Source organism: Euprymna scolopes, chromosome 2 (genome assembly GCF_053919585.1).
Source record: "Euprymna scolopes isolate OS-2025 chromosome 2, ASM5391958v1, whole genome shotgun sequence".
Classification (NCBI taxonomy): Eukaryota; Metazoa; Mollusca; class Cephalopoda; order Sepiida; family Sepiolidae; genus Euprymna; species Euprymna scolopes.
The window spans coordinates 111,677,379-111,704,318 of NC_136483.1; the positions used below are offsets into that span (position 1 = coordinate 111,677,379).

At 33.1% G+C, this 26,940-nt stretch overlaps 1 long non-coding RNA gene across 2 annotated transcripts in view; it reads left to right on the top strand.

The window, feature by feature from the left end:
• Nucleotides 1-3,330: 3,330 nt before the first annotated feature.
• LOC145294211 (uncharacterized) overlaps nt 3,331-26,940 on the top strand; it is a 32,760-nt gene continuing 9,150 nt past the window's right edge. For both annotated transcript variants that reach the window (XR_013869843.1, XR_013869842.1), the window contains exon 1: nt 3,331-3,490. This is a non-coding gene — a long non-coding RNA (uncharacterized LOC145294211). The remainder of the gene's footprint in view (nt 3,491-26,940) is intronic.

Below are 26,940 nucleotides of genomic sequence, written 5' to 3' on the forward strand. Positions count from 1 at the left end.
TAGCCTCGTAGGGGATGTCCTATTCTCTTCCCTGCAACCTCTTTCTCATAGAAGAGATGTTGCGAGTTTGTCTCTGCTGTATCGTTATTTTCATGGTAAGTGCTCGTCTGAGCTCCAATCTATGGTCCCCCCTTGCAAGACTTTCACAAGAAACACCCGTCTAGTAGAAAACACTATCACTAATTTCCCCCACTCTTTATCTGTGCCTAAACCTAAACATAGATTCTATGAACAAAGCTTCTTTCTTAGAACTACACGCCTGTGGAATTATCTTCCGTTTTCCTGCTTTCCAGCTGACTACAATATGGTTGTCTTCAAGTCTAACGTAAACAAGTTTTTGATGAACCGTTCCATATAAGTTAACAAATTTACCAAATTCCCATTATTAACGATTACTATATTGTCCAATTTCTACTGTACACTCTTTAACCCTTATCCTTGAGTGGCCTCTTGGCCCTGATAAGTGATGATACCTATGTAAAAAAAAAAAAAGACAACAACCCCCTCACTGACAGCCAGATAGTAATGATGATGATGATGATGCAAAGGATTCCAGCCACACCAGATCAAGAAGTGCTGGCTTTCCACTCTACAAAGGCCGAAAGGGCTGAACCCCCACCTCCATCCCGGCACCACTTGATAGTGCTAAAAATAAAATCCTGAAACTATCTGCGCCTAAATCTAAACGCAGATTCCATGGATAAAGCTTCTTTCCCAGAACTGGCTGTGGAACACTTGTGCAAGCCTTTTCTTGTCGCACACAAACATACGCGCGCATGTACACACGCGTACATATATTCACGTTCACGTACATACACTCACATTCACGTGTATACACACACACGCTAACGTACACACACATACGCGCACACGTACGCACACATGTGCAACTACAAAAGCAAGAGACCTAAGCTTTTTCCCTCTTTCGACCTGGCTCCCGACCTGAGTGGTCAAAGGACCTACCGCTCCTTCGGGGCGCGCTCGCACTTTACGTCCCCTGCCACTATGTGTTGGGCCCGAACCAACAGACAGTACGTACACCTTACACGCTTTCCCTCTCCATGGCCTGAATTGACTTTCTCACTCTCTCTCTCTACAACAACAGACTTTCCCTTTCACCAGCTAACAGGGAGAGACGTACGCCAAACTAAACATGTGCTGTACCCTTTCTTTTATTTGTTTCTTCATGAAATAAATTCTAGTTCGTTTATTTCAATTGAATTGAGAAAGAAAATGAATTGAATTGAGAAAGAATTAAAAGAAAATGAATTGAATTGAGAAAGAAACGAACAACGTGTTAAAACACGTTGTTCGTTTCTTTCTCAATTCATTTTTCCTATTTTGTACGACTGGGGGATATATATAATATACTATAGTCCGCCACACACTGTTCTGCTGACCTGCTTCCCGGTTGAATACAATATGGTAGCATTTAAGTCCAATGTAAACAAGTTCTTGCTGAGCCGTTCGCATAAGTAATCAAATTCTACCCAATTTACATCATTAACGATTGCTACACTAACACCTTACATTCATTAACTTTTATCCATAAGTGGCTTTCGGGCCTTGATAAATAATAACTCCCAAGTAAAAAAAAAAAAAATTTATACATTTTTAATATTATTATAAGAAATTGTAATATAATACTTAATATAAAACTAAATAATTTTATGAAAGTAAATGTTCGTTCATGAAAGAAATTTATTCCTCACATGGAAAGAGGGGGAGCATTGTTAACTATTCTGTGCTTTCATCTAACAAGTTAAATAAATTTCTTTCTGCCTGAATACTCACCTATAAAATTATGACTTTTCAAGGTTTTCGAGTACGCTGAAAACGAATATCACATTTAAATTTGGCGCAGACAAGTAGTTTTGTGCGAGCCTTTTCTAGTCTCACACAAAAACACGCGTTCACATTTCAAGCTATATTACTTGTCGCATACATACGCGCACACAAATGTACACGCGCACGTCCACACACGTACATATATTCACGTTCGCGTACATACACTCACATTCACGTGTATATACACACACGCTAACGTACACACATGTACTCACATACACGCACACAAGGACAATGTCACTTCCCCTTTCGAAGGAAATCCACACGTGCGCAAAAGACACACCGGAAATACCTATAAAAGGAAGAGACAAGCTGTTTCCAGCCTTTTTCAGACCAGCTTTCGAGCTGGTCAGTCTACGGACCGACCGCGTGCCTCACAACACTTGCTACTATGTGGGACAAAAAGCTAACAGACCGTACGTACACTTTATACACTTTCTATCTCCATGAATTGGATTGACATTCTCACTCTTTCTCTCTCTATCTCCCCTTTGCTTTTGGTCCATCAACACATCATGTGCACGACTCTCTACTGAGCTTAACCCTCTCTTTCTACAGGCCGGCTTGCCACTTCGTGTTTCTCTATTGCATTCCCCTTTCCTTCCACGCGCATAGTTCTCAACGGCTGAATGAACACGTGTACACCCAAGACTTTCATTTCTCAACAGAAAATAAACGACATGTTTATTTTATTCCAGCATGTGAGTTCTTTGTTTCCTTCATTCAATTCGTTTCATTATTTTTTTTTGTGGCGAGTTTAGGGTATTTATATATCCGAGTCCGCAACAGTTTCCTGGATATTAAGATATTGTGTTTTCAATGCATTACTTAATAAATGTCAGTGGCATTCGCCATTCTTAACATGGGGAGGAGGGAGGCTTTTTATAACACGCATGCGCATCAGTACTTTTCAGTTGAAAAAAAAACATGCATTACATTGAATAACGTCTTAATATACCGAAAAGTACTTGTCTGCGTCAAATTTAAATGTAATATTCATTTTCCGCATACTCCAGAACCTTTAAAAGTCATCAATTTAACTGTGAATGCTAAGGTGGAAAGAAAGTAAAAAAAAAAAAAAAAAATCCATTGAATTTGGTCGGAAACTGATGAAGCTTTATATCAAGAACTGAATCTGACCGAACGCTGACTTTGAGTCGGGTCACGACCTTGTCGAGCACTCTTGTAATTCACCACTAATTTTTATTTTAGAAAATATGTATATATACACACACATACATATTAAAAGAGTTTTAATATAAAAAAATAAAATAAAAATTCTATTAGTTTAATAATTTTTACTGCATGACACCGGAAGTTGGAGTAAATCATAATAAAGTAGTTTATTATTCATGATGTTTTATATATTAAAAAAATAATAAAAAAATAACTTAATTGTATTATTTATATTTAAATAGTCTAGATATTGACATTTAAATATTTATTTTTATTATTATTTATAAGTCAATCATTTTCTGCTGCGTAATACCGGAAGTTGATATCTCGACCCAGCGAAAAACATTATGAACTTTCCAGGCATGGATTTCAATCTATCCTCCCAAAATCGCAAGCCTGAGGCCCTTCCAAGCCCTGGAGGACCGATTGAGTTCATCAAAAGTTTGTGGTCGGACCCTTTTAAGTGGTAGGTTTCCAAATTTACTGCATTTTTAACATGAATTAAAAAATTTAATTTATTATAATCATATTTTTCGGTAGTCGCTTTGCATAGTCTGCTTTTCTCCATGTTGCTTTTCAAAATTGTATGATTTGAATTTAAAAGTGTAAAACGGATATTTGCAAAACTATAGATATATAAATTAAGCCCACCAATAGGATAAATGCTAGTTTTAATTTATTATAATATAAAAAAAATGTCAATTTTAATTTTAAAATATCGAATATTTATCAAAAACATTAATCTTTAGTAGCGGGTTTAGCGTTTTTTTTTTTTTTTTTTTGTTGTTTTTTTTTTACTGCTAAAATTTCTACCCTTTTTTTTTTTGTCTCCCACGTGTGAAAATGAAAATGAGATTCAAGTTTTAAAAAATTTAATTTAATTCTTTTACGATTACACGTTTATTATTATTATTATTATTATTATTATTATTATTATTATAGTTTATTGTATAAACTGAACTTAAATTGGTCCCTCTGTTTCTGACTACATGGCATTAGACAGAACGGATAATCAGTTTTTTTTTGTTTTTTTTTTGATGAATTCAAAATGATCGCCATTTTTTAATACAAAAAAAAAATGGTTATCCGTTTTGTCATACGTTGCGTCATCAAGAATGATCACTAATACTTTCTAGTCATAAAGTGGATGATGATGTTACGTTCATTTACAGTAAACTCTCCCATTAAAGTTAAAAGTATTCATACTTAAAAAAAAAAAAAAAAAATGTCTTCGTATTTCAAGTGTGTTGCCATGTAATCACTCCCCCACTCGAAGAAAAAAATAGAATCTCATGGTTATTTTTCAATTGACAGCGTGGGGGCAAAATTTAAGATTTTTACCAAAATGTTTCGATAAAATGGGGTGAAATTCTTGTAAACTTGTTTATTTTTCCAATTCTCCCATTTTGGGGAGCTAGAGTCATTCACATTAAGAATTGACCTTGAGTGCAACTTCTACCTCCTTTTAAATGCTTTCTCTACATTTAAAAAGGGAAAAATTTGGCAGGTGAATGTTTTGTTTTTTCAATTTTAATTCTCTTAATAGATATTTAATTTAACAACGCATTGTCGCATTACACAAATTATTAAAGACCAATCTAAAAAAAAAAAGTGTGTAGGAGAACACGTGGCTTGAAATGCCTGCCCTTAAGTAATTAAAAAAAAAAAAAAAAAAAAACGGGGGGGGGGCGAAAACAACCTTAACCGGACTATTGTATTGAATTTTTTTTTAAAAAAATGCGCTTTAGCATAATTAAAATCAAAATTATCTGGATAGGTAGAAGAGTACTAATGTACACTATCTTTTGTAGCGTTTATTTATTTATTTACTTACTTTTCCTCCATTTTTTGTAAAATATTGTAAAAGAAACTCTAAACCTGTAATTATTTTTTTGTCGTAAATTAAAGTTTAAAAGGCAAAAATTAAGTTCATTTGTGTTCCTAACAAGAATTTTCGCACACGCCCCCGTCATATCAAAGAACCGCGCACGCGCGTGTGTGTTACGTTCTAAAGGTCAAATAAAAGTAAGGATCATTCTTGAAGGATCGAGATCGAAATAATTGTTTAAAAAAAAAAAAAAAAGTTGGTAATTTAGAATTCTTGGAGAAGGAAGTGAACATGCATTGTGGGGAAGGGGGGGGGTCATATCCTCTGTAAGTAATGTGTGCAAGAACAAAGTAGCGCTTCAAATTACATTTACTTTTTATTTTGATGAACGACAAAAACACATGGTTACCATTTTTGGTGCTTGTTTACGTTGGTGATCTTTTAAACCGGTATTTTTTTTTACTACCTAACCCAGCGTAGATTACCTCCTAAATGAAATCAAAATCTACTTTTTTCATTAACCAGCGCATTTCAGGTGAAAACATTATGTACTTACGTATCATGGCGAAATTAGTATAAATTCCAAACATTGGGATGAATGGTCGATAGGGACTGCCAAAAGTCACCACACAGAATTACCCCACCCTATATGTAACACGATGTAATTATAAATTAATATTATCACTATAACTTTTGTACCATTTAAAAGAAGGGCAAAATAAACCAGTAATAATTAAACAAACATTCTTTTTCATCGAACGAAAATAATGAAATTGCGAGACGAAAATCGTGTTTACATTGGCGCTTTAAAATAACGTTCCCATGTAGTAGACATTCCGAACGTGAAAACATCCGTGTTTAATAAATCTAGCAAAAATCAACTAATGGTTAGATTTTCGTGAAATTTCCGATACTTATCCATTTTAGAATTAAATTACATATAAAATGCAGTTTTCGTAAAATATACGACGGGGAAATATTATTTTTAGTGTGTACTGTTCCCCTCCCCCATAATTATTTTTTCGAAATTCGAACAAAATATATTTAAATCTATCGAAATTTCTATTTATTATGAAACATAAGAGTTCAAATTAGTAAAAAATATTTATTTTTTAAAAATTTAAATACACATATTGAACAAAAATTTACCTTTAAGTTACAATTAAAAAAATTGATATAAACTTAATTGTTTTTTTTTTTAATAGCATTTTTTCGAATTAATATATACTATAATCAGTTGAATTGCTTAATGCTTCGTAAACATTAATCGATTTTTAAAAGATTAAAATTCCATTATTTCAAAATGTTCCGTTACAACATAGATTGTGTTTAAATTTTGTTTTAAAATAAACATGACTCTTGTCAGCTATTTTATTGCCAGATTAAAACCAATTTGAAAATATTATTGCACAAATATTAAGCGTTTTGTAGCCCCCCCCCACCTCTTATATTTTGTTTGTCTCTTTTTACCGAACAAAATATGGAACCCCGTAGCTAACCAAAAGAACATTCAGTAAAACCGTATTTCATATTTAATATACAAATGTTTATAATATTATTAATCATTAAATTGTGTAAATCTTAAAACCTAACAAAATTATAACAAAAATTATTAATTGCAGTTTGAAGATAAACAAAGGTTTTAAAAAATCATTAAGTCGCTTCTGCTTTTCCATAGTTTGTATAGTTAACACAAATCTGACGTCACGGAAACATGCGGTCCAATCTTCACAATCATTTGGCAGTCCCTATTGAACGTGAAAACATACCCGTATTTAATAAATCTAGCAAAAATCAACTAATGGTCAGATTTTAGTGAAATTTTCGATACTTATCTATTTTAGAATGAAATTACATATAAACTGCAGGTTCTGTAAAATATACGTGCCCCCCCCCCATATTTATTTTTTCGAAATTTGAACAAAATATATTTAAATCTATCGAAAATCATAAGAGTTCAAATAAGTAAAACATTTATTTTTTTTTAATTTAAATGCACATATTGAACAAAAATTTACCTTGAAGTTGCAATTAAAAAATTTATATAAATTTAATTTTTTTTTTTTAAATAGCGTTTTTTCTAATTAATATATACTAATCAGTTGAATTGCCAAGAAAAAGAAACTTCCTAAAAATTAATTTTTAAGATTAAAACGATTAAAATTCCATTATTTCAAAATGTTCCGTTACAACAGATTTTTAATGAATTGTGTTTAAATTTTGTTTTAAATATTAAGTTTTAATATAAACATGGCTCATGTCAGCTATTTTATCGCCAGATTAAAACCGATTTAAAAATATTAAGCATTTTGTAGCCCCCCCCCCCTCATATGTTGTTTGTCTCTTTTTACCAAACAAAATATGGAAGCCGGTAATTAATCAAAAGAACATTCACTGTTGAGAAGAAAACCTTTACTTTAATAGTTTATTCCATCAAACTGCTAGACTTTGGAATTTTCTCGCTGTTTTCTGCTTCTCTGGCTGTATTTAACTGCAGAAGTTTAAATGTAATGTGAACAAACATCTTGTTGCTAAACTCGCCAGAGTCCATCATTAGTCACAATCCCAAATAACAATGCCTTACATACAAGTGGCAATATGCCTTGTTTAGGGTGAAAAGAGTTTAAAAAAATAAAAGTACTTTAAGCTGAAGTTAAAACCTGATCACTTTTATCAGTTTAATATACGAAGTGAAATCTAAATGAGTATATATATATATCTGTCAAGAATGGTCTATTAATTGATGAAAAGCTATACATTATCACAATGGCTGGTGGTATATGCTATAGTCATCAAGACAGTGGTTTCCCTATCACAGTTCACTTTCCTTAGTAGTCTAAAAATATAACACAAAAAATATACTTATCGCAAATTCCCAAACGTAATCACTAAGCAACTTGCCATATTTTTATATATATTGCACTCTACTTATATATTGAGCACTCAAGCACTAAAAGAATATATGTATAACAATAAAAGAATATATGTATAACAATAAAAGAATATATGTATAACAAATGATTTTATCTGAAACATATGCATCTTGTGTTAACAGAAAAAAAAACTATCAAAGTGCTTGATTATAAGCCAAAAAAGAACCTTGCCAAACATCCTTGTTGGTTCGACAATGCCCTTTGATGACATTTGGGTGACTTCATCCATGAAGTCATTAGTCCTGTATTGCTACCAGGCTGGAAGAAACATTGTAGTGGCTAACTCAAAATCTGGTTCAGGACTTGAAGCAGGATGCTGAACTGATTTTGGGCTCTCACCTCTACTGGGTCCATTGCTGGAACTGCAAATGACTTGCACTCATAACAGAAAAGGTCTTGGACCTGGTCAGTCAGTGTTTGGAATGTGTTAATCTTGTTGGAAAGTGCCAACCCAATCACTCCAGAATGAATGCTGCAACCATGACCAAAGCAGAACCAAATATTTTATTGTGTACCCTGGAGATGTTCAGGATTTGTTATCTAATCATACGTAAATTAGGGATAATTCTGAGTTATGACAAAATTAGTCTCATTATTTGAATTCTTTGGCTACTGTTTTCCTCTTAAATGTTATTTTCACATTTCTGTTAATGTAACCTTCAACCTTCTACAGGTGTATCTTGTCAAACTCTAGTCACAAGGACCCGTGATATAGTGGATAAAATATTTGGTAAAATTCAGTTGTAAGTTACACTCTACTGGAGGTTAAAGGTTCAGTCCTCAGTGCTAGTGACTCTCAAAATATGATTGCAAATTAAGACTTCTACCCAGTCATCATGTAATGAGAGCATGCTACCTCCATGGATTAAATAAAGGGTTCCATTTGAAATTCCATACAGATTCCCGAGTTCGACAAGATACATCTGAAGATGGTCGAAGATTACAGTAACTAAAACATCGTGAAAATGACACTCAAAATGAGAACAGTAGAATCCAAGTAGTATGAATAGTCAATCCTCATCTTGAAAAATTCAGAAACTTAAAGCGCGGCCAAACATGCTAAGCAAAACTGATGAGTCTGGATGACCAGACAGATGAAATCTGGGTACCTCCAGCAAGTGCAATAATGTATAATCTAATTTATAAAACTCGCTTTGTCTGTCTGTCTCCATATTTTCGAACTATCTCTTCCGAAACTAAAAGTCACAGAGTGGTGCTAGGAACCTTACAAATGATGGGGTTTTTTTATGGACAGTGTTTTTTATGGGTCTTTAGCTGGTTAAAATAGTTTTTAAGGGGTCCAAAATGGGTCAAAATTGAAAAAATCATGAAGCATTTTGTACATTCATCTTAGTTTATTTTTAATTTTTAATCAGTTTGTATGCGCGTCATGTTGGTACACTGGTAACGTCACCAGCTTTGAATGCTACAGTTTTGCTTTTGGTTTCAATTCTAGCTGATGGCACCCAGATACTTTTTTTTTTTAACTTTTGAAATCATAACTGTATAATAATATGTATGAAATCTAAACAAATTAAAATATCATTTAAACATATTTTATGATCTGGGGAAAAGCCATCCCCCTCCCCTGCTAGTGTGTGTGTGTGTGTATATAAAGCAGATACAACAATGTATAGTAATATATAAATGAATTTCTTGAAATTTACACAGAAGTTTATGCAATAGCTCAATAGTGTATGATACAACTAGAGCTAATAATTTATTAATTATTCAGAAATTATTCCTGATTTCACCCAACACATTATTAGACAATGATTTCTGCCCATTCTAAAAATATATATTTTCATCATATAAAAAATGTGAAAAACACTTACGAAAAGACTTCATCAGTGTATGTTACACCACAATCAGTCCGAAGGCAATAAAATGTAATTATATTCATTTAATTTATATATTCTTTGTTCACAATTTAAACCTATTCACTTGCAGTTAAAACTTCAAACTATATTATGACAAACAAATCTTTGACTTTACCTTTAAAAATATTCAGACTATCAACAAAAACATAAAAATGAATAAGACCCATCACAACAGTGTATAGTAGAACCCCAGGATACGGCATTAAAAATTAGTACCAAAATACAGTACAGTTTATAATACACATATTTATAATCAAATAACATTATAAATAACACCATAAGGTGGGGTAAATACCATAACCAGGGTCTGGAAAAACATTGTATTCCACATCATAACCTGAAAAAAAAAAACATATCTTAGGGCCACTGTATCCCAGGATTATCTATTTTTGTTGTTTTTATTTTTTGTTTGTTTTTTTTTTTTTCTTTCTTTTTATTCTTTCTTCTGATATATATCTATTATATAAATCTCACCTATCTGTTTAAATGTGTGTGTGTTTGTATGTCTGCCTAAAACTTTCGACAGAGGCGATGGATTTTCACAAGATTGGTATCATTTTGAAGCTTGACCCTTTAGACGATAAATATCGAAAAATTGGTTAAAAACATTAAACTAGTGAAGCATGCATGGTCCCCCGCGAGTGCACAGTGAATGATGCATAAAAAAAATTTCCCAAGTTCAGCATTTAGCCCCAAAAGTCCCCAGGGGTCGTCAAATCCTGGTGAAAACAGTGCAGTTGTAGGCCTTAAAATATGTAAATTTGAATTCTGCACCATGCAAAAAAAAGAAATGGTTAGATTTTTTTTTTTCTTTTTTTTTAATCTTTTGAAATCAGAACTATGTATGAGGTACAATATAATACTTAATAGAGAATTGACTCTGTAATAATAAATACAAAATCTGTATGAATTAAAATATAAGCATATTTTACAACCGGGCAAGATCGGGTGCCTCCTGCTAGTTCAAGTATGTGTTCAAGGCTAGGGAAGGCATATGTAGGCATCCTTATTTGTTTTTGAGCAACACCAAAAGTGTTTGCTAGTTAATATTAGAAAAAAAAAAACAACAATCATTCTTAAGATTTCATAATTAAAATTATAATAAATATTTATCCTGCCTATTAGCGATACATCATTTCTGTAAAAGGAAAAATTGGTTCATAGTTCAGATTTTTCTTTACTGTTTACACATGAAGTGACCCCCCCCCAAATGGGATTGCTGAGAAAGCCTGTTATTTTTCTTTGCCCTTGAACAAAATCCCACCCTGAACTCGGCCTTGACATCCTTGCCCTCATGAATAGGTAAGTAGATGCCAACTTGACTCCCCACCCCTTTCACATTCCAACTGATAATGGGTTTTACAGGGGTTGTAAAGATTATGTGGTAAAATTTTCTGTTTTTCTTGGGTAGAGAGATATTTCCACTGTACCAAAAGGGAAGTGTCATGGGGGGGGGGTTATAATGATTCAAATTTGTTAGTTTTTTTTTTTTTTTAATCTACACAATTTATCTCTGGTTTAGTTTTTGTAGAAATCAGATCAGAAGCACAAGATGCAAAGGTAATCATTTCTAGCAATTCTTGTCTTATGGCATATTGACTCTTTTGGATCGCTGTTAACTTGTCTTCTCACAAGATTTTTTTCTTTTCATGGGAAATACTCAGAAAATACTGAATGAGATAAAAGTTATTCCTGTCAAAAAAGATCTTGTTTGACAGAGGACATAAAATATTTTACATCTTGATCCTAGCTTTATGGATGATTTAATGGTGGAACAGCACACCCATTGTAAATAACTATGGCGGGGGATCTTTCTACTGCTCCAGGAGATATCTCACTGCTGATGCAATTCTCTATTGATACAAAAGCCAAGTGCGTCCAGGAATATATTGTATTGTTGCCACATCTGGGTAGGGGCTGCTAGAAGCAGCTTATCCTGCCTTGACAGAGTACAAAATAGACTTCGTAACTTAGTGGGGGGGATGCCCTTTTCTCTTCCCTGCAACCTCTTTCCCACAGAAGGGAAGCTGTAAGCCTCTTTGTTTTATCGTTACTTCCATGGCAAGTGCTCGTCTGAGCTCCAATCTCTGCCCCCCCCCTCGCCAATTTTTCTCGATAAACACCCGCCTAGCTGAAACCACTCTCAGTAACTTTCCCCACTCTTTAACTGTACCTAAATCAAAACATAGATTCCATGAACAATGCTTCTTTCTTAGAACTGTACGCCTGTGGAACTCTTCCGTTTGCCTGTTTCCCAGCTGATTACAACTTGGTTGTCTTCAAGTCCAACATAAACAAATTTTGATGAACCGCCCCCTAAAGTAATCCAATCTACCAAATTTCCATTTATAACAACTACTACGATATAATCCCATTGATTACTGTACACGCAATAACCCTTATCCTCGAGTGGCCTCAGAGCCTTGATAAGTGGTGACTCCTTTGTAAAAAAAAAAAAAAAAAAAAGTCATTGTTTTACCTATAGCGTTAGTTTATGCCTTTTCCATTGTATTAGTGTATAATTATCATGTTAGAACTGATAGCATTTGAACTCTGTATCACCAATTTCCTTGTCCAAATCATCATTCAGTTTAACATTCGTTATATATGCTGGCAAATATTGGACAGCTTTTATAAATTGATTTTTAAAGTGATCTATCTCTGGCCAGGTATTTACTCCTCACTCTTTCTCTCAAGTCCATCTTTATTGTTTCCTCCCATGTTGTTTCTTGGTTTTCCCTTTTTCAACTGACCCTACTATCTTAACTTTTCTACATCTATTCACCCAACCATTCTCATCGATTCTTTCAATGCAACCATGTCATATTTTGCAACCATATGGAGGCAAATGAAGTAGAGAAATGTAAGAATGTTAATGATATTCTCTCCAAAAGACGTTTTATCCCCCTCCTCCCAAATAATAATGTGATTTTTCAATTCAAATATGCTTGCAGTGCCAACTACATGGGTAGGACGATGTTGAGATTAGATAGTAAAATTCAACAACACTTAGCTAGCAAAATTAGGAGTGGAACCTACTGATCAACAGGCATTCTAAATAATACATTTGTGTCTTCTATAACAGACCATTTACTTAAAACTCCATCATGCACAATGAATTTTAGCATCAACTCATTTTCTATCCTGGGTCATGCACATTCACATTCATTTAAAACAACGTCAGGGAGTATATCTTAGGTTTAAACGTGATTAGTTTCTTAGATACTGCTCCATTGTCTGTGTGTATATAACACTGGTTTTATTTTAAATATACATAGTTTCCCTTTTTTTTTTTTCTTTTTTTTTTTAGAGGATATGGGTTGATGAGTGTGGGGTGGCCTGAGACAACAGCATAATGATTGGTAGTGATGGAAATTCGATAAAATTTTATTTAAAGGGATGTAGCTCAACAAGAACTTGTTTACATCGGACTTGCCGATATGTTGTAGTCAGCTGGAAAGTAGACTCGATACAAAGTTCCACTGGCGGGCAGATCTAAAAAAAGAAGCTTTGTTCATGGAATTTGCATTCAGATTGAGGCACATATAGTGGGGGAAGTTATTGACAATGGTTGTAACTAGACGAGTGTTTATTGTGAAAGTTTTGCAGGAGGTGTGGGAACCATAGATTGAAGCTCAGTCGAGCACTTGCCATAAAAATAATGACAGAGCAGAGATAGATTCACAACGTTCCTTTTTGTGAGAAAGAGGTTGCAGAGAGGAGAAAACAACATCGCTGACTAGGTTTCAACAATGAATTTTGTACTCCCAAAACATGAAATGTAAAAGAGTAAACTCTGCTAAAATCCCAGCGTAGACTAGTGCTTCAACTAGTATTAGTATGAATAAAAGAAGAAGAAAAAGTGGGGTTCTCATAAGCTGAGAAATGCGTTTAATGATTTAAGAACAAGAAAAAAACATTCTTATTTCTTCTTTCCCCCCCCCCCGCCTTGTTCTTTGTATTCTGTTTTATGAACTCCATGCTTGGTATGCATAGTGCAAGTAGATACTTGATATTTTCATAGTTTCTCATATTGTTGAAGAGATGCTGATGACACTGTGCCCTACCAAACAATTTACTGATTTAATTTCTTCTACTTAACAGGAAGAGATGGCCTCTCTTCTGTTGTATCGGGCTTATTATTTGCACAGAACCCATAAAAAAAATAATTACATTTTCGGACGGATTTGTACACTTTAATTTTTTTTTTATTGCTCTGTTGTTATTAAACTTCAATGTGGTCTTAAAAACTTATTCATCTGGAGTACAGGATCATACAGTTACATAGTTGAGAACCTATGCCTGTAAGTAGCAATTAAGTTAGCTAGTATGAGTTTTGACAGGAATCATGTCAGAATAACCTAGCTGCAAACAGAAGTGTACCCAGAGACAAATGCTACGAAGTTGAAGCAGGTAAGGGACAAACTCCAATGATGAAACAAGTTTTATGATCATGACATAATGTCATGTTTTTGAGCAAGAAAAACAAATGTTTTCTAATTGGTCTTTTCATTGAAAGTCAAGCGAACGAACACACAGGATGATTTAGAAATAATTTAAGCTGATCTTATCTTGAGTGTGATTTTCACGTTTTGGTCGATATAACCTTCAACCTTCCTCAGGTGTATCTTGTTGAACTTGGGAATTTGGACGGAATTTTTATTTTACATTTAATTTTTATTTTATTTTTATTATTAATCTTTTGATTATTCAGGGGGTTTTTTTTTTTGTTTTTTTTAGGGGAGGGGGGTTAATGTTTTTTGTGATCTTCAGATCTAAATAATACAACTTAAAAAAAATCTAGTGACAGTTGGATTTTTTTCTGCTTTTTTTTCTGCTTTTTTATTTTATCAAAAATCTTTTTTTGTGATTTTCATCATTTTACTTGCATAAAGGGTATCTGATGTACTTGAGTTATTAACACATGACGCTTGACATGCAATAAAAAGCAAAAACCAAAATGTTAATAACTCAAGTACATTGCATACCCTTTATGTAAGTAAAATGATGAAAATCACAAAGAAATTGTTTTCATCCACGAGTGATCAAGAAAACAAATAAATCAAGTCTTTCTACATACATGCACATGTTTATGTGCTGATTTTTTGATCTGTGCAACGTTGTTGTTTCATATGGCCAATGTCATCCAGTGGTTCCTGATAATCTGTTTAATTAAACTGAATAAACTTAAGCATAAAAGATGCAAATGAAAATCTTGCAAATTTTCTGAGCTGTTGAAAGAAATGGGTTAAGCATAGCATCACATCTGATTTCATTCAGATGCTACAGTAATGTTACGGCATATATGGTTTGTGATTGATGCATCTGTTCAGTCTAAAGAGACAAGGGATAACCTCTGTAAGGGTTGCTGCGCAGGTAATTGTGAGGCAAGGGTTTCCCAATTCCTAACTACACCTTTCCTAAATTGGCGCTATTCGAATCCAGTGACAAGGAGACGTGCTAGACGACTGGGAACAATGGCGAGATAAGCATATACAACACCTGAAATTCTTAAATGGCACCCATTTTAGTACTACCAGGCTCTATGTTGCTTAACTTCAACGGGAATCTGTGTGTCAACATGAATTATGCCATACTGTTTCTGATATTAGGTGATCAATTTTTTCAAACTTAACAGATTGCCAGTTATCTTGTTGACACAATGTAAGTAGTCTGCTCATTAGGTGGTGATGTTTCTCTGTAGTAACAGCAGTGGCGGTTGTCATAATGGACATATGACAGAACTTTCTATGCCATTCCCTTTCAGTTATGTTATCTCCATTCTTTACTGATTTCCAAAATGCAAAAACTATTGCAGTAAAAATGAATCAAAAACAATGTTTTTATTGCTTACATTTTCGTGCAGTAGAATTCCATATTGAATATCTTTTAACCAGGGTTGCAGTTTCAAAAAGTCTGGCTCAGATTCCTTATTTTAAAACCTTCCAATATTCAGAAGGTTGAATCTTCAGTAATTAAAAAGAAAAACAACACCCATCTAGATCTACAGCAAATGTGCTTGAATCTCTCGACGGAGGCTTCTTTTCTAGGGCAATTACCCTTGACATATCAAAAGCCTTTGATAGGATATGGCATAAAGGTTTACTTTACAAGATCTCCAGCTATGGTATAACTGGAAATGCCTTTTCAATTAAATTTCTCTCAGATAGGTTTATAAAAGTAGTGGTTGATGGGCAGAAATCAGAAGCTCATAGTATTAATATTGGAGTCCCTCATGGGTCCATCCTGGGTTCAACTCTCTTTCTGATCTATGTGAATGATATTCCCAATCACATCCTTAGATCATTCATAAACATTTTTGCTGACGACATAGATGGCAGCACATCAAAGGCCGTAAACGACCAAGTTTTCTCTGATCTTGAGCATGTAGTACAATGAGGAAAAAAGTGGCTGGTTACTTTTAATGCATCTAAAACCAAGCTTCTATCTTTACATAATCAACGTTCTCATCCCCATCTGGCATCAATTGAAGTAAATGACTCTCATCTTGGGGAGGCTCTATGTTTTGACAAGCTTCTGGGTTTGACCTTTACTCCTGATCTAAAATGGAATATGTACATCAGATCTGTTGCCAAAGTTGCTGGAAAAATGATGGGATCCTTCTATTGATCCAGTAGCCAGGTACATCCAAGGATGGAGTATTCTCTTTTCTCTTCCCTGCAACCTCTTTGTCACAGAAGAGACGTTGCGAGCCTTTCATGGAAAGTGCTCGTCTGAGCTCCAATCTATGGTCTCCCCTCACCAAACATTCACAAGAAACACTCTTTGGCTGAAAACACTATCAATAATTTCCCCCACTCTTTATCAGTACCTAAACATAGATTCCATGAACAAAGCTTCTTTCTTCGAACGGCAAACCTGTGGAACTCTTTTCCGTTTACCTACTTTCCAGCTGACTACGATATGGCTGTCTTCAAGTCCAATGTAATCAAGTTCTTGATGAGCCGTTCTCTTTAAGTAAGCCAATTTTACCAAATTTATGCTTCTAACGATTACTATGATATTGTCCTTTTGACCACTGTAGACTCTTTAACTCTTATCCTCGAGTTGCCTCTGGGCCTTGATAAGTGGTGATTTCCTTGTAAAAACTTTTACATAAGTAATAATTTGTAAGTCAATTTCTAAAAGCCATCGAATGCTTGTAAAACAGCTGATGATGAAACCTAAGCCCGATATTTATTTGGAGCAATCTGACCATACTCTTTCTCTTTTCCTTCTTCAAAGTAGCGTGTGTGCAAAGCAGATGTGCAAACGGCAAAAGATCTGATTCTAATTGTGTTTTGAATTACAGTCGCTTTCGTAATCATTCTCTTATGTGGGCGGTGTTTCTACTAGCATTCTTGAGACTGCCATGTGTGCTCTCTAAAAATCCTAAGTGAAACAGAGGCAAAAGTAAGAAATAGGTGAAAAGGTCTCTTATTTTATTATTTATTTTTTTCTTTATTTTTTTAACTTTTGACTTATGTTTTTTTATGTTTTTTTTGCTTCGGGTTTTTCACAGTTCATCTTTCTGTTTAATTCAAGGTCACACATTTTACCTTTAACTTATGACCAATAACTGGATGTAGCTGTTTCAGCTTACAATGTTTCTTCCTAGCGAAAACTGCTTTCGATACTATCTCTTGCCTGACAAGTGCTTATACCAAATTCTATTTTATTACTTGTGCAAATATTAGCTTAAAAGAAGGATTTTGAAAGGAAAATTTTCTCTTCCAATTATTTTTTGTTTATCTCCAGCCCTGTAAATTAAATTTTGTTATATTACTTGCACAAATAACCCCCCACCCCACCAAAACAAAAAAAAAAAAACGCATACATAACGCATATACTAATGTACACTCTTTGTCAACAATGACTGGGGAATATGCTTCGCTGGTGTTCCCACTCCCTATTTGACTAGAAATATCACTAAAATTTTCATATAAAATCATAGAATTATGTCAGTAATTTAAATTTTTACATATAAATTATAACAAATACCTAAAAAAAAAAGTCTGTTGCACCATTAATTAAAAAAAAAAAATCCATGTGATTTTTATAAAGTACTAGCCTTCAAATGGCATGGGTGAAAATTTAAACTGAGTTGGATTATTAGTTTACAAATTATAGTTATGCTATTGTTGCAAGTTTTCAAAACCATGGGAAAATGTAGATAAAATTTGCTTTCTGGGGGGGGGGAAAATACTGTACAAACAACACAGTAGCTTTGTGTTATGCATACTCTGCTCCATCTGATATAATGGTTAAGAGGTAATATACTGACTTGAGACAAATTCGGCAGTTGTCTTGGAAAACCTAAGTCAACAGGAGTTAAAGATTCACCATTTTGCATGAATATTTGTCAATAAGAAAGCTATTCTCTTAGCGTTTTTGCAACTGTTTTAATGTGACAAAAAGGAGCTTTTTTGAATCAGTATATGACAGTGGATGAAACCTGGAAACTCTGACTCTGAAATCGGCAGCCAGCTAAGTGAATAACAGCATGTGAAAGCCATCCAAAGTGACAAAAGGCACAACGGAGAATAGAAAGTGAATCGTGGGTTGACTTTCGAATTCTTGCTTTTCTTTGTCTTTTAGTCCTCACAGATCATAGACAATGTTTCTTACAAAGAGGCTGTTTTCTGGGTAAGAGTCTGTCCATTAAACACATTTTTTCTTAGATCTTACACTAAGTGGATTCATGCTATGTCTGAAGCAATTTCCATAAATAAATAAAATAAACATCAGCAAGGAAGGTTTTAATCTCTTTGGAATACACAATGTATTTTGTTCAACTTGAGAACAGAAGGACCATAATATTAGCATCATTAGTGCGTTTGAAGGAAGAAATTGACAAAATAATTGCCAAGTGTGTGTGTGTATATATATTTGGGGTAGAGAGGGCTCCCGTAAGCCATGGTGAAGGCAACCTTTCTAGGAGAAGCAAATCTCTGATTTAAAAAACCATAAAGCGGGAGACCAGTACCCGCATTAAGCTGGTCTGCAGTTTAATTTGTTGCTGGCTATCTTGCTCTTGCTTGTTGCTGGATCTCAACATTTTGAACCGAGAGAGAGACTTAGCTGTCGTACAAAGCTAAGACTCTGTAACATCATATTTGTATAGATACTCAGACATTTGGGCTCATGGATTTTAAATGTCTTAGGGAGTGGCACTCGTCTGACAAGATGTTGCAATCATCATATATATATATATATATACACACACACAAATAAATTACATATTTTCAGTACACATAATTTATTTTGGTGATAAAAATAAATTCAGGTATCTATGGTGAAACATTTTCTAATGGAGTCATCTTCCTTTCATTGTGTCATGCCCTATATGGGAGAGCATCTATATTTTTATGTATAAAATACAAGAAGTATTCCAAAAGTAAAGCCTCCAATTTTTTTATTCCACCTGAATGAATCAGTGAGTTACAAATAGGGCTATGACAACAGCATATTCTTTTCCTTGTTTTGATTCTCGGGTATATATCCATTGATATCTCGTGTTTTTATGTAGAGGAATGTGGTTCTCTTCTCGGTTGATTGTGTCTGTGTCGGATATATATTTGAGAGTCAAAACAGTGAAAAGAATATGCTAGTTACAAATTACATTTTGTTATGACTGAACTTGTGCATTCATGACCTGAAAGTTTAATCTCTCTGTTGCAGATATTGACATTGTGAGACTCTAAGAAAGTAACCCCTGTCATGTACATGCATCAGAAGCATCGTTGAATTTTTGGCAAAAGTGTATTGACAATGGTGGTGACTGTGTAGAAAAATAAATACTAGAGCACAAAAGGTTGCTTGTTTTAATGGTACCACTCCTGTCTTTGTAGCTCTTCAACTTTTTTGAGTTATAAAAAAAAAAAAAATAGGAATCTTTACTTTTTGGACGACCCTTGTATGACAAAGTGTGCTCTGGACGCCCATGCATAGCCATCATTTGTGCATTGAGAAACGTGACCATATAGAAAAATAAATCCTGGAGCATAAAAGATCTCTAGTTTTAAGGGTATGACTGTCTTCATAGCTCCCTTTTTTTTTTTTTTAGTTAAAAATAGGAGGCTTTACTTTTGGAATGACTGTTGTATATTTATCCACAAATATTTCACTCATATGCTAAATTCAGTCATGCTGGGGAGCCATATGTCTGCAAAACACATGCTCATGAATAATTATGTCACTCTTTACATAGGCGTTTATATTCTCTGCTTTAATGTCATCTTTTCATAAAGGATCTCTTTCCAGCATCTCTTTTTTAGTGGATGATGAATTCATCATCCAAAAATTAGTTAAATATGAGTTTTAAGCTTAATTATTTTTGTTGAGGGGAGGTGGGATAACTTTTTAGAAAACGTTTGTTTAAGTATACGTTTGCCCTATTTTTATGCCCAACTGCCAATAATGAAAAAAAAAAAAAATTAGCTTAATCTGCATGATGTCATGATCAAGTTTTATCTGCTCTTCTGTATTGTTTCTGCGCAATTTTTTGTGACATGTGATTTTCACCAACATTTAAGACTAGGTATAACTAAAAATTATTAATTCTGATTGTATTATCTTTCATTTAAAGAATTATGAGATTTTATAAGGATTTTAAAAAATTATTTGATGTTTTTATCTTTATCTGCTTAAGTTGGCCCTGCATTCAGTATCACACAAAACGCAATGTCCGACTAATTTTGAATTACCATAACTCGGATATTAATTGAAATAGCAAGATAGGTTTTGAAATAACTTGCAATATTATCTATTCATACCTACAGTTTTTTTTGTTTTTTTTTGTGTATGTGTGTTGAGAAGAAAACAAATTCAGTTTCAGATGTTTATTCATGCGGTATTCATAGCACAATTAAAATAGTAACATGGGTTGCGGGGATCGTTTAGTTAACATATAAAATCATAGATTGTTATTAAAAATGTTTAATGGAACATTGCTTTTCTAGTGAGGTAAGCATAAAAATATTTCTTAGGCGAAAGCAATTACTAGAAACTCGGGCCTCTAAATTTGCCACATAAAAAGAAACCTATGCAAGTTGTATCTTCTGAAATGAACATTCTTTCTTTTCATCTTTTCCATACAACTATTTCTGCTACTTTAATCTCTGTTTATATAAACCGATATCCTCACATCATGGCATGTGTATACGTAAGTACAAGAAACGTTAACACATGTTTGTGTCTTTTCCTCTCATCACTACGGAACACTATGTAACAGGAAATAATGAAGGGCAAATTAGGCAGGAGGTGATGGGTTGGAATAGCAGAGGGGAATGTATTAAACATAAAATTTAGTACTTCTGCAGTTTACGATCCATGCTGAAGTCAACATCGTCTAGCAGTTTATGTAAACATCCGTGAAAAAGCTGAATGAAAATTTTGTGATATCAAAATGGATTGATCCTAGCAAACAAGACAAATTAATGGAATATATATATTAGTCCTCGCGCGAAAGAGCAGGACACAGAATGTTTTAAATAATAATAATACAATAACAAAACCTTTCGCTGGCGAGGACTACCATTGACAGTACTTTTGAAATTTTCATCTCTATTTTTCTCGCTATGTACTGAGTATTTGTTAATGAAACCTATATGAAATATGTTATTAAATTTTAAAGATTTTTTATTCTGAAAGAAGTTTAAAAAGATTTAATCTAAAAAAGTTATTTTAAAGTTTTTGTTAAAAAAAAAAAATTCAGATTTTCTCATTATTCAGACCTGTATTACAAAGAGGGGGTTGCAAAAAAATGAGTTGTGGTGTGAGCAGAAATACAAACTGAAACAGAATATTCAGACCTGTAATAATACAAAGAGGGGGTTGCAAAAATGAGTTGTGGTGTGAGGAGAAATACAAACTGAAATAGAGAGGAGGAGAGTTTTAAAATATAATCTTAAAAAGTGAAGATACAAGTTAGAAAAGCATTTCATCCGAGGCATGAAAATTGTTAAACAAAATATTTTTACTATAGGCTTTAAAAATAAAGGTACAAGATTCAATTTGAAATTTATTTATCTTCAAAGTGCACTTTTATAAATTTTACAAAGTAAGGTATAAAAATTTAATTCAAATTGAATAAAAAATTACCTTGGATTTATTTTATGTAATGTACATTTTGATGCACTTTAAAAACATTATCTTTCATCTAGCAATTAATGATATAGATATAAAAGTTTCAATGATTTTTTTTTTTAAAGTGCAACAGAATGTACATTGCATAAAATAAATCCATGGTAATTTTTTGATTCAATTTAAATCAAATTTTTATACCTTACTTTGTAAAATTTATAAAAGTGCACTTTGAAAATAAATAAATTTCAAATTGAATCTTGCCTTGGATGAAATGCTTTTCTAACTTGTATATATATATTAGTCATCCACATACAGTACTGTTTCGCTGTATCACAGCTCATCAGTGCTGCTAGACAGGCAACTACCTAAAGCTAGGATCGAAACTCGATCGCTCGAACGACAGTCAACGCTTCCTACCATTACGCTATATGGCTGCTGCTATGTGGATAGTGAATTAACAATGTTCTGACATCGTTCAAGCTGCAATATCCCTATAAGAAATGTGTGCTGTCCAGGCACCTACTACAACCATTGGAAGGAATTACAGAATCTGTGATCAAGATTATGATAAAACGATTGGACAAGTGTTGATTTGATGTTTTGAAAGCATGCTATAAATAACCTCTAATTTTCTGTCTCTGCATTAAATTGTCGCAAAATAATAAAGGAATTTTGTGATAAATTTGAGTTGAGTTATCCTCCAGTAGAAACAGCAAGATTGTATGACCATGATGCATCTAATGAAAAAGTGTAAAAAAAGTTTTTTACTTTTTTTTTTTTTTTTTTTTTCTTAGTTAAATTATGAAGGAACAAGACTTCATTTTTGGACAAGAGAAAGTTTAGACTTTGTAGAATACACAGGAAAAAAATTGTTTTCATTTCCTAATAGTGCCATGTTTTCAAGGCTTTCTAGTCATATAGCCAAATGTAAGCAAACATGTATAATAGCTCAAAATCGGATGATTTTGAGTTTTTGGCATTTTCAAAATTTTCTTGATAGTCGATGCTTTCAGTATGAGATTCTATGGGGGGGGTGTAATTATTTTTTGATGATTATTTAAAAATATTTTAGTTTTCTGGGCTGGAATAAATAATTTTTAAAAGTCAGAATCATCAAAGTTTGGTTTGTCAGCTTAAATGCTATTTGGGTGTAATTTTATAGATCCTAGAAGATAATGTTTTGTTAGATTATTTTGTTGAAGTGATATGATAGGGGCAGATGGCAATTAAAAATAAAGTAGATATTGCTAAGGATAAGAAGAAAATAAAGAATCACTTTTATGTGGACAAACGTTTTTGTAAAAGCAAGAATTAACTTTGGGTTTCTGTGGTTTTAAGAAGGGAAAGAGGAAGGGGGCTTCTAATAAAAAAACATGATAGAAGATAAAATGTCTTTGATGTGAATAGACTACAAACCTTCTTGGTTTTATGAGAAAGATGCTTTAAACCCGAAGTGGTATGGTAGAATTCCCCGAATTTCGGTGAAAGTATTCAGCTAGTCATAGATATGTGATAAGTTTATTAAGTTGCAAGTACAATCTCGGTTTATGAAGTGTGTCAGTAAGAATTCTATTTTTAAAAAAAAATAGCAAGGAGACCCAACGTTACCCAGGATTGCATGATGATCAATGAATGTTTCACACTTCCATTTTTTTCATCGATTGATTGCCTGCTGTAGATGGAGACTTATCGCAGTGTACTAAGGAAGCTTCACATGCCTCCTCGCAGTGACTTAGTCTACAATATATTGTAGTCTACATTGCACTGTAGAGAACCTACTGTTGATTTTATAAAATTATTTTTTATATATAATGGCTTGAATTTAAGTTTAAAATGCAGAAGTCAAGTATCATGTTTAGTGAGCATGATACTTGACTTTTGCATTTTAAACTTTAATTTTAAGTTGTGCTCTAAATAGAAACATGCATTTCAAAGAACCTAGTGTTGATTTTATGTCAGGCCTTTTGGCTTGTGTGGTAATAAAACTTCTCAAATGCACTTTTGATGTTAGGCTGTGTAAGGTGTTAACTTAGTCAAAAAAGTCCTTTTTTCATCGGATTATTTTGGTTATCGGTATTGAAGACATTCTGATACAAAACCTATCTAAGAACACTGCCAGGTGCATAAAGTATCTTCGTATGAAATGTCATAAAAATCAGCCCAGCCATTTTCGAGTCTATAGGAAACTAACTCATACACACAAATTTCCTTTTATATAATAGGGATAAATAAAATGTGATACATGATGAAAAATTGGCCAGAGCAAAAATGTATTCAAAAAGCTTTTCTCATTATTAATCACGCAGTTTATTTCATAAAGCCTTGAAAAACATAAACTCTTTAAAAACAGAACTAATATATATTTATTTATTTATTGAAATGTTAAAGTTTAGCCCATTTATTGCACTAACGGTAAAGTCAAAACAACCAATTTTATTTTAATTAAACCTCACAATATATGCACTAGTTTTTTTTTTTTTTTTTTTTTTTAAGAAAATTACAGGGAAATATTTTTATTACACAAGTATAAGTTTATTACAAAGATTAATTTTTGGCATTTAATACAATTTCAAGCATATGCCCCCTGCGGTTCACATATATGGCATAATCTAGATGTTCAATTTTCACAAATTTTACCCATTAAATTAGGCAGCGTTTCAAATGTGGTCTTCCAAGTGGTCTATTGTGTCTGGTTTATAAGTGTAGCCATGGGACTTTACATAACACCATTAGAATTTCTTTGGGGATAAATAGCAGAAATGAGGTGGCCAATTGATGACTGATCCGTTTTGTGAAATTATTTGTTCAACAAATTCTCTTTCTGTAAATTGATCGCAACATGCATTGGGTGGCATGTGGCTCCATCATGCTGAAACCACGTCTGCAACGTTAATGCCTTCAAGACGCAAAGAAATTGGTAATCATTTTTCTATATCGCTAACTGTTGATAGGTTCTGACTGACCATCATCACATTTAAAGATATATGGACCAATGATTCCACCAGTCAATAAAGCCCACCAAATAGTGACTTTTTTCTGGATGTAATGGTTTTTCGACCATAGCTTGTGGTTTTAATCGATTCAAGTTCAGCAATTCTATTCATTGACATAGCCATTTAACCAAAAATGTGCTTCATCACTGAAGAAAACGTTGAAAGGAAATTGTGAATCAATGACAGTGTTTCCTTCGGCTCCTTCACAAAATGTATGGCATTAACAATGATCATTTGGTTTCAACTTTTGCACGTTGGATCTTGTTAATATGCAAACCAAGATCTTTATGCAAAATTTTCCATAAAGTCGAAGGGCGCAAGATTAATTGTTGAGCATATTAATGAATTGACGCCATTGCAGCATTATTAACTGCGCTGTGCAGCAGTAATCGCTTGTGTGTGCACTGAGCAATGTCTTACAGGATTGGAATTATCATTTAACTGTTCTGATCAATTATGAGCACTATAAAACTCACATAATGCATAAGGTATTGCTCAAACTGAACCGTGATTTTCAAAATAAATTTGCACATGCTGTTCAGGTGTCAGTCTCTTCATGATGAATTGCTAAACTAAGCTGAACTCAAAATAATTGAGTTGCCAAGCCTGCAATTAATGAGAATAGAATTGTCAATTTGAAGTTCTCTGCTCTAAAAAATACCATTTTATATATGTGGTATCAGCTGCATGGCTAACTAATCTTTATATTAATTTTGAGAAAGAACTTTTTATTATTTCTTTTTTTATTCAGTAATTGTTTTGATTTTATTTGTAACGAATGTTTTATATCCTGGACAAATATGTAACATTTATGTTCAAATGCTCCTTTTTGAGATCGATTTTATTTTCAACAATTTTTTATTTATTCCCATTCATTTTTTTTTATTTATGTTTTAAAAGAAATAATTTTTGTATTGAAATTACCAAAATAAATGACAGTAAATTTTTGTATTTACTAGTGCTGGGATGATTAATCGGAATCAGGAAGAGAAAAATCAGGATTTCTGTGCACATAAAAATTGGTATCGAAAAATGTTTTTCTTATTTTCCGATGCCAAAAACGATGCTTTTAATTGTTTCGTTTTTTACCTTTGTTTAAAACTTAATTTTCCATTGCTGGTAATAAAATATATATTTTGAACTGCCAGTAAAAGTAAAATCTATAAATTCCGATTACCTACATATGTACTTTTACGTTACCGCAAATGTATGTACATATCATACAGGTATTTACGATAATTCTGCCCCACCCCACCGCCGGAAAAAATTCAACTCTATAACAAAATATTTACTGATTTATAAAGAATTGGAATCTGTAATTCCTAACAAAATCGGTAATTGTATTGGAATTGTTAAAAATATTGGAATCGTCCCATCACTAGTTATGCATGAAATGTTTATTAATTTCAATGTTTCAAGTATTTCAAGTAGCAAACTTTGTAAAGTTAACTAGTAAAATATATATATTATTCTTTATACCTACAGACACTAGTGTTTCATGTTTTTCCAATCCTCAGTGCAGGAAGTGACGCTTGTCACTAATCTAAGAATTCAAACCCTGCTATGAAGCCGCTTTTGACTTCTTAAACAAGGAACATTATCCCTAGGTTACCATCACCCTCAACAAAAATCAAGGGAAATTTAATATTTATAAAACCAAATGCAGGCATGACCTTATTAAGACGATCTCTAGTGATTGAATGACCAGAAATCCGTGATCTCGCACAAGGCCAGTCGACTGCCTTTTATTTTCCAGACTGCTCAACTTTTAAGAACTTGCTTAAACGGGCAAAATTATTATAAATTACTAGTAGGCCGCCCGGTTATAAAATACACTTAATGATATTTTAATTAATGCAGATTTCATGTTTATTATTAAATAGACAATTTTCTATCAATTATTATATTAAAGCTAATGTAAGTTCACAAAGTTTTATAATTATATAAATAATTATTTTCAGACCTACAAGCACTAGTGCTTTATGCTTTCGCAAGCATCAGTATATTGATCCCAAGGTGGATATAGTCAATATATAGATTTAGTTTTTAGTGAGGTGGATAGAGTCAATATATAGATTTAGTTTTTAGTGAGGTGGATAGAGTCAATATATAGATTTAGTTTTTAGTGAGGTGGATAGAGTCAATATATAGATTTAGTTTTTAGTGAGGTGGATAGAGTCAATATATAGATTTAG